General features: G+C 34.8%; 1 protein-coding gene across 7 annotated transcripts in view; it reads right to left on the bottom strand.

The window, feature by feature from the left end:
* Nucleotides 1-13,702, bottom strand: part of LOC118197107 (uncharacterized) — a 289,292-nt gene that overhangs the window by 8,535 nt on the left and 267,055 nt on the right. The window lies entirely within an intron of this gene.

A 13,702-nucleotide genomic window follows, 5' to 3' on the forward strand; every position in this document is an offset into this window, starting at 1 on the left:
ACGAGTTCAACTGGAAAAGGTCGTAAATGTTTTTCACTGGTACTTGTTGATGCCGTCAAGACAGCTGGTGATGTACAGTTACAGACATCAGTTTTGCGGCAGCAGCATGTGTGCAGTTTCTCGATGGACAGGCTATTCTCACAGCAATATCCAAAAAGGATTCAGAAACATAATGCACTACTTCCCACATAAAATCTGCCATACCCAGGAGCTGCTTGATAGGGACAACCCATGTCTCTCATTCACAGTCAGTTTTCTCAACAGAATGACTCTGTCATAGCCTTGGAATATTCTGTGGAGCGACAAGGCTCATTTCTACCAGAATTGGACAGTCAACACACAGAACTGCTGCATTTGGGCTATAGAAAATCCGCAGATTCACACTGAAATTCCCCTACAGTCTTCAAAGGACATTGTCTGGGGTGGATTCACGGCGACACTCATCCTTGGGCCATTCTTTTAGGAAATTTGTGAACATGGGCCTGTTTCATGTTCCATTACGGGCTGTCAGTACCATGACATGATGCAGATGATTGTTAGACTGCAAATACAGTAAAGCCGGGTCCTTACATCGACCATTTTCATGTAGGATGGTGTGCTCCCACATATCCATGGGTTCCTGAAGGTGCTATTGCTCCAACACTTCTCAGAGGAATGTGTTATTAGTCGCTCCTTTCCTAATCCATGGCTACCACACTCGCCGGATCTAACTCCATGCGAGACGTTGAATGACTTAAAGAACCCCCATAACACTTCATGTGCATAGCCACATAACTGACCGATAATGATCTGATATTGAACACACTGTCCACCGACTTGAAATTTTGCAGGTGAATGAGGGTGGTCATGTGGAGCACCTTTCCCTACATCGTCCTTGGCACGATTAACAACTGCTCCTCTTGTGCCATTTCGTCCTAATCTGTTCTTGTTTCTGCAAACTGAACTGTTTTTGTTTCTCCCTTACCTTTACTTAATGTGGTTCGATGACAAGGTGATCAGAAACTAGTCAATAAATGTTAATGTTGTTTCTGTATTCCGTTTTGGTCGTTTATGGTGTTAAATTTCTCGTTTTCCTGAAAAGGTCCCTTCTGGTCGACATTTTGGAACTAAAAAATTTTCTTTTCAAAATTCAGTGAGTACATCTCGTGTATAGCCCAAACACAAAATTTTGTTGCAGTCCGTTTACCTGTTGAATGCCATTTATAGAGGAAGTTTAATTATAACCACCTGGGATTTATTCTCAATATGTATGTGCATCTTAATCTTAATGCACATTAAATACTTTGTAAACCATTCAAAAACATAACAACCATTATATTTTTCCGATGTTTGCCCAATTCTAAAGTATGAAAACTTACTAAGATATACACACTTTTATTTATTTTTTTATTATTTACATCAAAATTAAATACTGATTCACAACAAAGTCCATATCTGCAACAACTGTGTCATGAAAAGTACATTCAAAAGAATACTATGCTCAGGTATCGGAAGTTTGTGCTCCTTTAAACATAAAATCCAAAAGACATTGCTTAAAGTGGGTTTGCAGGCATCTGAAATGCAAAGCAGCTAAACTGGCCAACATATAGTTAATAGAAGAGCCAATCTGGGATCTCATCAACATATGAAGAAGAGGAGAAAGAAAGCAGAAAAATCTCAGGAACACTGAATATACCACTTTAACTGCTTTCAGTGTAATAGTATGGGTTGGATTTTCTCTTAAGCTATCGTAACAACATGTACATCTTCAATATGCTGTGGTGACTCGATGGTTTTAAGGTGAAATTCTTGATTCTATTGTGAGATTCTATATTATCTATCCTATTTGTCATTATATTGATAGAAGAATGAAACAAAAGGTATGTTTATTGGGACAGCTGTAAAAATCCGATACAGAGGTTGTTAATAGGTAGCGCTGTAGTAGCAGTACATTCTAGGAAAAGGTAACAAACATGTCCTCTGCAAGCCGTCGCTGGATTCCCATCACAATCTTTTCAAAATGTCCACCTTTCGCAGTAAAGAGTTGACACAAACGAAGAACGAAATTTTCACAACCTCCCATAGTATGTCAACGAAAACGGATGCACATGCCCTCAGAGATCGACTTTTCCAAGCTCGTCCAGTGTTGCAGGCTTCTTCTGGAAGACAGTGTCCTCTAAGGTGCCCCACAAAAAGTAGTCACAAGGGGCAAGATCAGGTAAGTATGGATGCCAAACCATGCCTGTTCCAGTAAATTTGAAAATATCCCAGAGTAATAATTGTATCCCCAAAGTATTCCTCAAGGAACTGAAATACCTGCTCCATACAGAGTGGTCAGACTTCATCTTGCATGAACCACAAATTGCCTGGTCGATCCTTCAACGCTAACAGTGTGGCGACAAATTGTTCCAACATTTCAGCATAACAGACAGAAGTGATCATTTCTCACAAGAAGGGGCCAATAACACCTTTGCTGGATACTGCAGCTCCAACAGTAACTTCTGGGGAATGTAGTGATTCTGCTTTACACCAATGGGGTTTTTTTCAGTACCCTCAAATCGCCAATTTTGTTTGTTTATGACACAATTCATGTGAAAATGTGGTTCATCTGTGAACCATATGCAGCCAACATCGAATCTGTCATCAACAATCATTAGGAGCATCGCAAAGTCTCTCTGTTGCACAGCTCAAATGAGAATGGCTTGGTGACATTGGATTTTGAAAAGAACAATATGTAGCCCATTTCTCAGTATTCTGTGCATGTTGGATCACATTAAGGCAGATTTTACTGCAAGTCTTCTGATGGAGTTCTTCAGATTTTCCTGAATAACTGAAGAAACTGTCGCAACATTTTCAGGAGTAACTACAGAGTGCCTAGCGCTAACATTTTCCACTAACTCATCAGCCATGCATCCTATTCATTGAAATTTATCAAAAAGCACACAAATAGTTTTCGAATCAAGACCTTCTGCAACGTTAAATCAGGATTGAAAACTGCGGCTTGTTGCTGTAGAACTGTAATTTAACCTGTGAAATTCCAGTATCAGAAAAACACGTTAAATGGAATACATGATTTCATGCACATCCTTCAATACCCTAACATTCTTTTACATTTTAACAGTGGAACTATACGCAGACTGGTCGCTATGGACTTCAGATCACTCTTCATGGTGACTCCTTCATAGTAATACAGTGCACAGCGCCACCTATTAACACCTATTTGAAACTTCATATCAGATTTTTACAGCTGTTCCAATAAACATACTTCTTGCTTCATTCTTCTATCAATCTTTGTTTTTGAATTATTTAATTTTAAAAACAGGGATCCTTTGTGAGGGCACCCTGTATTTCCACTGAAAAAGGAAGAAGGAAACAAAGAATTAAAAATTAGTACTTCAGATACCTGTTAATCTTTTAAACTTATTTTAATACTACATATTTTTATGAAAATGTGCTAACATGTTTTTATAAAATGGAGGAGGGGGATAAATAACGACTTTTTAACAGTTAGTAGCACTGAATTGAAAATTCTATTAATTGCTGAGTATAGCATTAATTTTTACTAAATTTCTGATGTTCAATGTATGTTTTCTTTTCAGTTTTTTGAATAAAAAATTATTAATTAATACAGAAATATGCAATATAGAGATAAAAATATTACTTCTTATGCACACAAATCATTATGGGAAAATGCACTTAAAATTTTTAGTCAGAAAATGCATAATGATAACATTGCAAACATGATTTCAAGATCTTTTAATTTTTAACACTATAATTTGCTGGCCAGTGCTGCGAGACTACCTGCACTTCATTCATTCAGTTGGTTCTTTAATGAAAAATGTAAGAAAGGAATAAATAAAGAAGGCAATTCACCTAAGTAATCAAAATAAAAACAGGCAGTCCACCTCAGTGCAAAAACATGGTACATTTCAGCCTTTCTTTGCAATATTTTAAACAAACTAAATATACAGTATTAACAAACCATGAAAAATAAACTTCAAGAAAAAGTGCATTTACAGAACCAATGAGTTGCTTGGGACATATCCTCCAGCCTTTCGATTTACGGTTGGTGGAACACAGATCAAAATGCAATACACTTAACAAGGAGACTAAACAACAATATACTTTGTATAATTATGAGAAAAAACAAGTCATAACATGCAGGTTTTACAGTTATTCTACCACATTAATTATAACTATCTTATCAAGAATCTTAAATTTAATATCTTTACTAACATGAATATTAATTTTTTTTTTTTTTTTTTTTTTTTTTTGTTTAGATAAAAACAAGCTATAGTTGTCCATCCCTTCTTACGGATAGAATCATTACAAAGGATGGATCTGTTACCTGCAGCTGTTTTCACCTTTGCAACTTTAACATAATTATCTCAAATGAAACAGTTCTGTAACTCAGATCGAATTTCTAGTGTAACTTAAGTAATGAAATAAAGCAGGCAATTCACTTAAGTAATTAAATAAAACTCTGAGTTTCCCAATGAGTTTTCCACCACAGTGTAAAAATAATTTTCCACAGCTTGATGATGAGACGGCAAAAACATAGAACATATAAAATTATCTGTATCTTCTCTCAAAAGGGTTTTTGTCTTGGTCTTATTAGACCATTATAGCATTATAGACCATTATAGACCTTATAGCATGCCTTCGTGGTGTAGTGGTTCTGCATGCTGGGACCGGTATTCCAGAGGTCTGTGGTTCGATTCTCGCCAAAGGTGTTTGCTAGTTTTTCATCTTGCCTGCTTCCAATTAACCTAATGTCTCAACAGTGGCACCCGAACTAAAAGGGTTGTGGATGAGGTTTCTCCACACCCAGGATTTGATGATTGGGTCCCTTGAAAACCCCAGTCGCCCTTTAAAAAGGGGAGTTTATAAGGTATTTCTCCCACTTTCCTAGTGCGCCTTCGTGGTGTAGCGGTTCTGCACGCTGGGGCCGGTATTCCAGAGGTCCGTGGTTCAATTTCTGGTGAAGGCGCTTGCTAATTTTTCATCTTACCTGCTTCCAATTAACCTAATGTCTCTACAACCTTTATCAGTGAAAATGCAGTTTTCAAACATTAATTTTATAGATTCTTCTTGAAAGATTCTTTACAAACAACAAATTCCTGAACAGAAAATTCTTCCTTCAATTTCTGATTTCGATTTCTAAAATTTTGAAGAACCACAGTATTCAAGCTTACAGTAGAATAATTCCTGAACATTTAGAGGGGGGGGAAAGCAATTCTTTTTCATCAGAAGCAAATGATGTAACTAAGGCCATTTATTCCATTTTCCCTTTCTTTAGAAACTTCTACATTTAACTGAATTTCAGAAACAGGCCGATTTTTTTCAGTCTATTTAAGCCATGGTGGGCCGAACCCAATCTAAATGAGCAAAACTTCAGCGGAACAGCTTCTAGAAGGAAAGTCACCTGGATTATAGCTTCCACTGCTTCTTTGACTGATTGGAGTGTCAGTCCAATAGATGCTTGGAATTAAGTCCATGGCTACTTTACCTTAAATAGTCCAGTGAAACAATTTAGTAACAATTACCAGCATTTTCAATTCTTTACCTTAAATAGTCCAGTGAAACAATTTAGTAACAATTACCAGCATTTTCAATTTAACACTTGAAAGCTTTACATGCATACATTTCTGAAAATAATTCTTTAAACTGCCAGCAAAATTCATTTACAGTCTTGAACAAATTCTGGTTTTTCATGGAAACATTTTTTTAAATAACTGCCATGTGTGTTTTGCAAAACTCAGCACAAATAATCCAGTAGAAACAATCGATAAAGTTACACTCCAGCACTTTATAATGCTTAAATCACCAGCAATTTTCATGGTGGGGAAGTTTAACTCATCAAAAAGAAGAAATTCTAAGCACAAAATTCATGAAAATAAAGTTATTAATGCTTCAACAACAAATTTATGCTTGACCGTTTTTCAAAAATCCTGAACTATAACTAAAATCAACATCCTAAAATGAATGCACTTTACAGTGAAATAGAAGATGGCAGTAATAACTGTCATCATGTATTCTTTTCAACTGACTCCTAAGAGCAAGCCAATCTTTGATTTTACCATCAAAATTCATATTTGAACAGGCAAAGAATTAACAGAAATTTCTGCTTTAAAAACTCTGTTAAAATATACTTCTACATTTACTTCTGCTGTTATGAAATTTTCCTTATAGTCTTCAATTATTACACACTAATTTTGATACTGTTTAGCATCGTAGTCATATAGTAATAAAGAGCCTATTTCATGATCTATTTCAGTTAGCTGAGAATAAACTCTGTGTAAATTAGTAAAATTAGATATAATGCTCTCTTTCTTAACATTACCTCCTTTTAATAAGCCATTTAACCCATTAAAGCACTTCGTAAATTGGCTCTTATACAAGAATGTTTTTTAATAAGCAATTCCATTTTCACAATAACACAATTGAAAAAAACTTCTAAAATCAGATCATGTGAGTCACCATGTTGCAAGACATTGAATTTCATTCATTCAGTCAGTTGTCCAAAAAAAAAAAAAAAAAAAGGAAAAGGATAAGTAATCAAAATAAAGTAAGCAGTCCACTTCAGCATGAAAACATAGCACATTCTTGCTTTTCTTTTTAATTTTCTAAGCATAAACTAAAAACATACAGTATTGTTCATTCAAATTATTTTGGATGGCTTGGGCACCAGCCGTACCTGTGTATCCCCCCTAGCACCTTTCAAAGTTCTGGAAATTAACTTAATAGTGGAATGGCTTTCCCACTAATGAAACTGACTATTAAAGATAAGGTATGTTGCTGCACAGCTTATATGATGTTCAGACGAGGTCTTTTCCCTTACTAATGCAATCTTTGTTTGCCTCCACAGTTCATAGAATTCTTTTGCAGTGCATAAAATGGGATGAATATAAGTAATTACAAATATATCAAATTATTATTTATTTTCCAAGTTTTAATCATGAATGTAAAACCAAACTGTCTACTTTAATATGAAATATTAAGTTAATGAAGCAGAATTTATCCATTTACATCAAATTTATTATCACATCCAAAGCAGTGAAAATTAGCCAGCTATTATCAAATATCCCAGAAACCCTTGTAAAAACACATACCATATTTTCCAGCATATAAAGTGCATCTATAATTTCGAGCTATTTTTTTTTAAAATCATTTTTGGGTACATTCTCAGTATAGCCCACATGCTATTCTTTACAAAGAAATCTAAAAGCTACATGTGCAATGAATGCTCTTATCTTCTGAGGTGTCACTTATTCGAAGACTTGTCCTAGCCTTTCAAACAATGATATACCAAACTGACAAGCGATAAAGAGAACAATATTGTGTGGGTTAAATATACCTGCAAAGAGGGTGTGTTGTATTCAGTGCAAGTGTCCAAAAGAATGGTACTGTAGGATTTTTAGAAAAGAAGGATATAATTTGGAGTAAGAATACATTTCCAACCTAAAAGATTTCGCGGAATTATGATTCAGAAGTTCTCTTTCTGTGGTCATTTGAAACTGTGATTTTGAATTGAACATTGAAGGTTTTAGTTAAAATACAATTGATCTAGTGCTCCTTTTAGTAGTAAATACAGCTCCTACCAAACAAAACAACACAGAGCTGGTTTCAAATGCAAAGTCGTTCAGTTTGCGAAAGAACGTGGAAATCGTGCTGCATCAAGAAAGCCTGAATGGTGAAATATGGAATCAGGGTTGCCACTCAAAGAGGAAAATGAAATTCCCTGACAAGAAAGTGGAAATCGTGCTGCATCAAGAATGTCCGAATGGTGAAAGATGGAATCAGGGTTGCCACTCAAAGAGGAAAATGAAATTCCCTGACTTTTCCAGGTTTCCCAGGTGTATTTTAAGAATATTCCAGTCTATCTGCGTAATGCACATTGCCCACAACCAAAAGATAATTAAATGTGCCGGAATATACGGTGTATACAAATACAGAAATTCTGCAACTATTCAACGATTAACAGTTTTTATGCAGAGATGAATAATTTATTTAAACAATAGATACAAATAAGTGCTTAATTTACTAGCATTAGTGGTTAAACACAAAATATTGTTTGTGAACATTTTTTAATCAAAATTTGTTCATGTTCAAATTTACTTTTTATTTCAGCAAAGATATTTAGCACATTGTTGATATTCTCAACGAATATAAAGAGAACTCAAGTGTCATTTCTTTAAGCAGGGTTTTTCAAATTTGTATCTCTTAAGAAATAGGTTTAAAAAACTTTTATTTTTGATCTGTGTCAAAATATCATAAAAATTCTTAATTTAGAAGGATTCAATCATGCATTTGCTCATACTGACTCAATTAGATAATTCAGAGTTGCCTTTTGAATGCCAAAGTTGTGGTTATTTTGGGGGTAAGGTATTTTACAAATGAGAAAGGTGAAATTGACAACAAGCTCAAAATGATGATGACAGCATTAGAAAAGGGTTTGAATAAATTAATTCTATGCATGCAATACAAAAATCCTAAGCACACATTTGCAGATTATTTTATCAAATTGCATTTGCAACGAGTCCTACATTAGCTTCAAAGCCAAAATAATTATTCAAAAGCTTTTCTAAAGACTTCCCAGAAGATGAACTTATTGACAGATATTCATTTTTATTAACAACTTCTAATAATAGTCAATCAAAACATTTATGTTGATGTCATATAGACTCTTGAAACAATATTCTGCTGCAATTCAGAGACTTCACAGATTTGTTAAAAGTGCCAGACACTAAGAGATATTTTGGAATCTATAACGGGTTGGCAAGGTGGTGGCTGCGTGCACCAAATTTGCCACTTGCATGCTTAGCAACATTCATGAATGTGTTGTATCATTACAACATTTACACACCACATAAATTAACTCTAATTTGATACAATTATACATTTATTTTTACTTTATTTCTTATTATATATTTATTTTTATTACTATTGTAGCTACCCCACAGAGCCCATTGAACTCCTGCATTTCTGAAATATGCTCCCCTAATAATAGCTATGGCTAGAAGACAAAAATTCAAGAAATAGAAAAATGAGACTATAATGCCTTTATTTTTTCTCTTGTATTATTGTAGTACCGCAATTTCGCACGTATAGTCCACAGACACGATTTTATATAAAAAAAATTTCAAAAATCGTCAGATAGTCCGCACCACCGGATAGTCCGTGGACTATACGTCCGAAATTACGTTTTTTTAATACGGCAATATTCCCATGCTTTTTAAACACATCCTTTTGTTTGCGCCAATTTCTCACCGCTTTCTTGTCCACTTCAAAATAACGGGGTAAAATCCTAGTATACGGTGCAGCCTTGGCGCGACTGAAAATTATCGCCAACACCAAAACTGATCCAAAGAACGTCTATATATATAGTATACACACATAGTGTATGTATATACACACATAGTATATATACTATATACATAGTATATACTATGTTTAACTATATATATTCTTTGAATGACCCGTTAACTACTCATCGTATATGTCCCGTTTTCACTGCTCATCATAAAGTCGCCAAAAGTAGCCAAATCCCGTGTGCACCAAATACTAGGATTAAACCAATAACGGCCCGCTTATCTATTTCCATCTTTTTCAGCTTTCTCAACTACCTCGAGTTTAACTCAGCAGTAAAACTCCGGCGATGTTTCATCAACGTTATCGAAGATGAAAGACAAAATACGAAAACAAAATACTGTGCAACGTGCTATACTCGTGATAAGTGGTAATGAAATGTGACCTTCGACCCCACTCACTCGGTGTTGCCAAACCACGCTTATAAGTAAACGAATCACGCTTTTTTTTTCGTATTCCACGTACTTGCTACTATGGCTCCTGAAAACCGAGCTGACGCATCAATTACTTTTCTCCCTCCCGGCAGTTGCGCTAAAGCAGTGCGAAGGATACAGGGATACAAGACTCTGGTTGCCCTAAGTGAGTGCTCATACAAGACTTTCTTTGGCTCATATCCCGGCATCGCTTGATGCGCCAGCCTGGATTTTAGGAGCTCTACTTGCTACTACTCATTCATTCTGCACTATGCTCTATGGTTTACTATCGATACGATACATACGAATGTTTTCTTGGAATCTCGCGCTTTTTTTATATTTAATCATCGGCAGATCACGACAGCGTGTTTTTTAAATTTCAACGATTTTAACCGTGAACAACCAGCATATTATCCGCACTGGTGGATAGTCCGCAGCTTCAAAAATTCGCATTTTAAACACAGATAGTCCGCGGACTATACGCGCGAAATTATGGTAGTTTAAATGATTGCAAGAGGTTTAAAAAACAGTGATTTGCACTTTCTTTTAAAACCAAGGGTGGAGGCATGGATGTGACCTACAGGAGGAAGCAAAATTTCCATTTGTTTAAATATGAATAAAACAGCCTGATATCACAGATAACGAACTGTATGAAGGACTATGTTTTGAAAAATAATCAATTTTATGTATATACATAGAAAAGGAGAGAAAACAGTGTTACAACTAAACTACAGTTAAGGAGAAACTACAAGGTGCATCACAAAAAATGAGACTGGTCCAATAAATCATTGTACTTACAGAATCAGTTCTCCATCACATTATCACCTTTTTGGAAGGCCCTTCAGGAGATTCTCCGTTTCTGCCTGAACCTCTTCAGCTGAGATAAAATGGGTTCCCTTTAAGTAAAATTTAACTTTAGGAAATAAAAAAAAGTTGCATGGAGCCAAACCAGGTGAATAAGGAGGATGCCCCATCACAGTAATGTTTTTGCTGGTCAGAAACTGCTTGACGGATAGGTCCGTATGAGCGTGTGCATTGTCCTAGTGCAACAGCCATCCATCACTCCACAACTGTGGCTTTTTTTCCCTAATTTCTTTCACAAAGTCTTTTTAGTACTTCAATGTAGTAGTATTGATTAACAGTCTGACCACTGGGAACCCATTCAATCATGATGAACGTGCTGGGCGCTTATGCCATTCAAACACACGTGCATGAGACAGTTTCACTCGAAATTTGATACTGATTCGCTGTTTCGTTTTTTACATTAGACATTTTTCTGGTAGAATGCAGTTGCACGTGTTCACTCAATGACGCAGTACTCCCCATTGGCGTGGTCGGCTAAGTCGAAACTGGTCGCATGGATAGAGGAGGTGTGTGGCATGACGTCACCCAAACAGTTGTTGCCAACTCCACTCTGTTTTCAAGCTACACACTTAGTCTCATTTTTTTTTGTGTCACACCTTGTATGTATCTCAACACTGCACTTAAAAGATTTGCTGATGTTGCATACAACAGAATTCTATATGTAAAAAATATTACTGAATGCTATCAAATGGGAAGTCTGCAACTGATTAAATCCATGCACTAAAATACTAGAAAGAACAAGAAATTTAATGTTATCTATTATCATTTTACTGATTGCAAAGCAACTCTGGAAATTTCAACAGATTATACTAGCTTAAGACAATGGAAGAATTCAGGATATCTCTGAAACTCGATAATCTGATCACAGCAACACTCAGAATTCGAAGTGCAAAAGGATGCTAAGAGAAATTTTATGTAGGAAAAACTCTTTCCTGCATACTGTTCTATACATAGAATCCTTTACATTTAAAGGATATTGCTGAAATATGGGAAGGATGCTGAAATATGGGTGAAATTATGGGTTTATTGCTGAAATTATGGGTAATCTATTAAAAATGGTTAGGAAAAGATGTTTTTGTTTTAAATATCATATAGACTCATTGTTTGCAAGCTTCAATGGCTAATTTTTTTTCTTCCACTTTAGCATGCTTCACTGCTTACTTAGAAGTCAGATAATATGGTTTAATCCAACTTTAATTTATCTTATGAAGAGAAGAATTTTTATTTCTTAAAATTAATTCAGTAGTCTCATTTTTTAGGAAAAAATTCTTTGAAAGAATAGACTCATCTAAGAGGTTTATAATTTTTTTTTTTCTTTTACATGTTTTTTTGTAAGACCACAATAAACTAGTTAAACCAAGAATTTACATGTCTGCAAATCTATTGGAAATTATGGGTATTGGTGAAATTATGGGTTTATTGCTGAAATTATAGGTAATCTATTAAAAATGGTTAGGAAATAGTCTCAAACAATCAAAAATAACTATTTTATTTTTAACTGAAGATTTACAAAACATTTAAAATATGTATCAGTTTTTTAAAACATATCTTAAAAAAAAAACAGAAAGAACCGCGGTTTTTAATTGGTTTTACGCAAAATTTTAGATTGCTATTCTATTAAGCAGCAATTAATAGCTATTAAATTTTCTATTCTACTACAAACATAAACAATTATTTACTATTAATATTAAAATTCTGTCTCCTAAATACCAAATTATTTCTTATTTACCCCTGACAATCTTTCATATCGAACCATGAAAATAGGAACTGACCACCAGGGGTTATCACTGACTACTTTGATGCGACCTGAAAGGCAGCATTCAATGTTGGCTGACACAAACAAGCCACTCTGCAAAGTATCTTCTGTTTCCCCCCATAGTTTCTAGTGGAGCTAAAATATTATGTTTTTCTCTCTGAAACAGCTTATAAGTATAGTCAGTGTAAAAGAAAAGAAACTACATATGATTCACTGATTACAAACAGAGTAAGCAAGTACTTAGCAGCCATTCATGAGGTTACATGAAAAAATCACCAAAATAAAATCATGATGTCTTGAGTTTTGATAAATAATTAAACATGAGTTTCCACCTGCAGTGACATTATGTAACACAAGAGAATAATATTTAAAAATCTACTAAATTATTTAGAAGCTTGATTTTAATTTCTCTTTTAAAAGTACTTTTGAATATGCACAACAACTTTTTTCATAATTACACTATAATGCCCCAGTGCTCTCATAGAAACAAAAGTTCAGTTTCATTTCCTATTTCAAAAAATTAAATTCGGTACCCTCAATCTTCCTACAACTGTTAAATAATTTAAGATATTGTATTAAATATTTTGTATACATGATACATATTCAAATTTATTTTATACTTCCTATAAATCTGTATTGTTTGAGGAATGCAGCAAGAACTATATAATCCGACACTTAAGATTTTCCCAAGGTTTAAATATAACCAGTGGAATAGTTAGGGTGGGGCAAGGGCAGACATCTGTCCCTGGGCGCAGCATCCACACGGCGCCAAATTGATGATACGAAATTTTTTAAATTCTTGGCACACAGAAAGGGGCGCGAATTCGTTAGTTGTCCCTGGGTGCTTTAGCTACACTACTGAACATATAACATATATACAAAGTCCATAATCCGGACATCTATTATTCGGACCTCAAAGCCACAAACTTTTTTTTGTATGCTTTACGCATGCGCGTTTAATGTATAATGGACGATATAAGGTAGGCTAAAATTATCTTTACTGATTCTAAGGCATTTCAGTTAATGTTGCAGATTGCGCTGTTCCTTAATCTTCTAATAGGATCTGGCTTATTTTTTGCAGATGGTTACAGCAATTTCATAAAAATTAAGCTTGAACTTTCGATTATGTCAAAAAGAGTTTCCAATTCTGGAGCTGTTAAAGGATCTACAAAGCAAAAGCATGTTTCGATGTCCATCAAATAAAATGCAGAATTGCTGCAAAAGCAATAATAAATGAAGATGATATAACAGAAGTTTTTCATTGCGATGACAATGCCCCAACCATCAATCAATTAATGGATGGCGAAATCTGTAGTATGGT

The sequence above is a fragment of the Stegodyphus dumicola genome, chromosome X2, assembly GCF_044657685.1.
Source record: "Stegodyphus dumicola isolate Sdum_Otavi_A_Nest chromosome X2, ASM4465768v1".
NCBI classification, from domain to species: Eukaryota; Metazoa; Arthropoda; class Arachnida; order Araneae; family Eresidae; genus Stegodyphus; species Stegodyphus dumicola.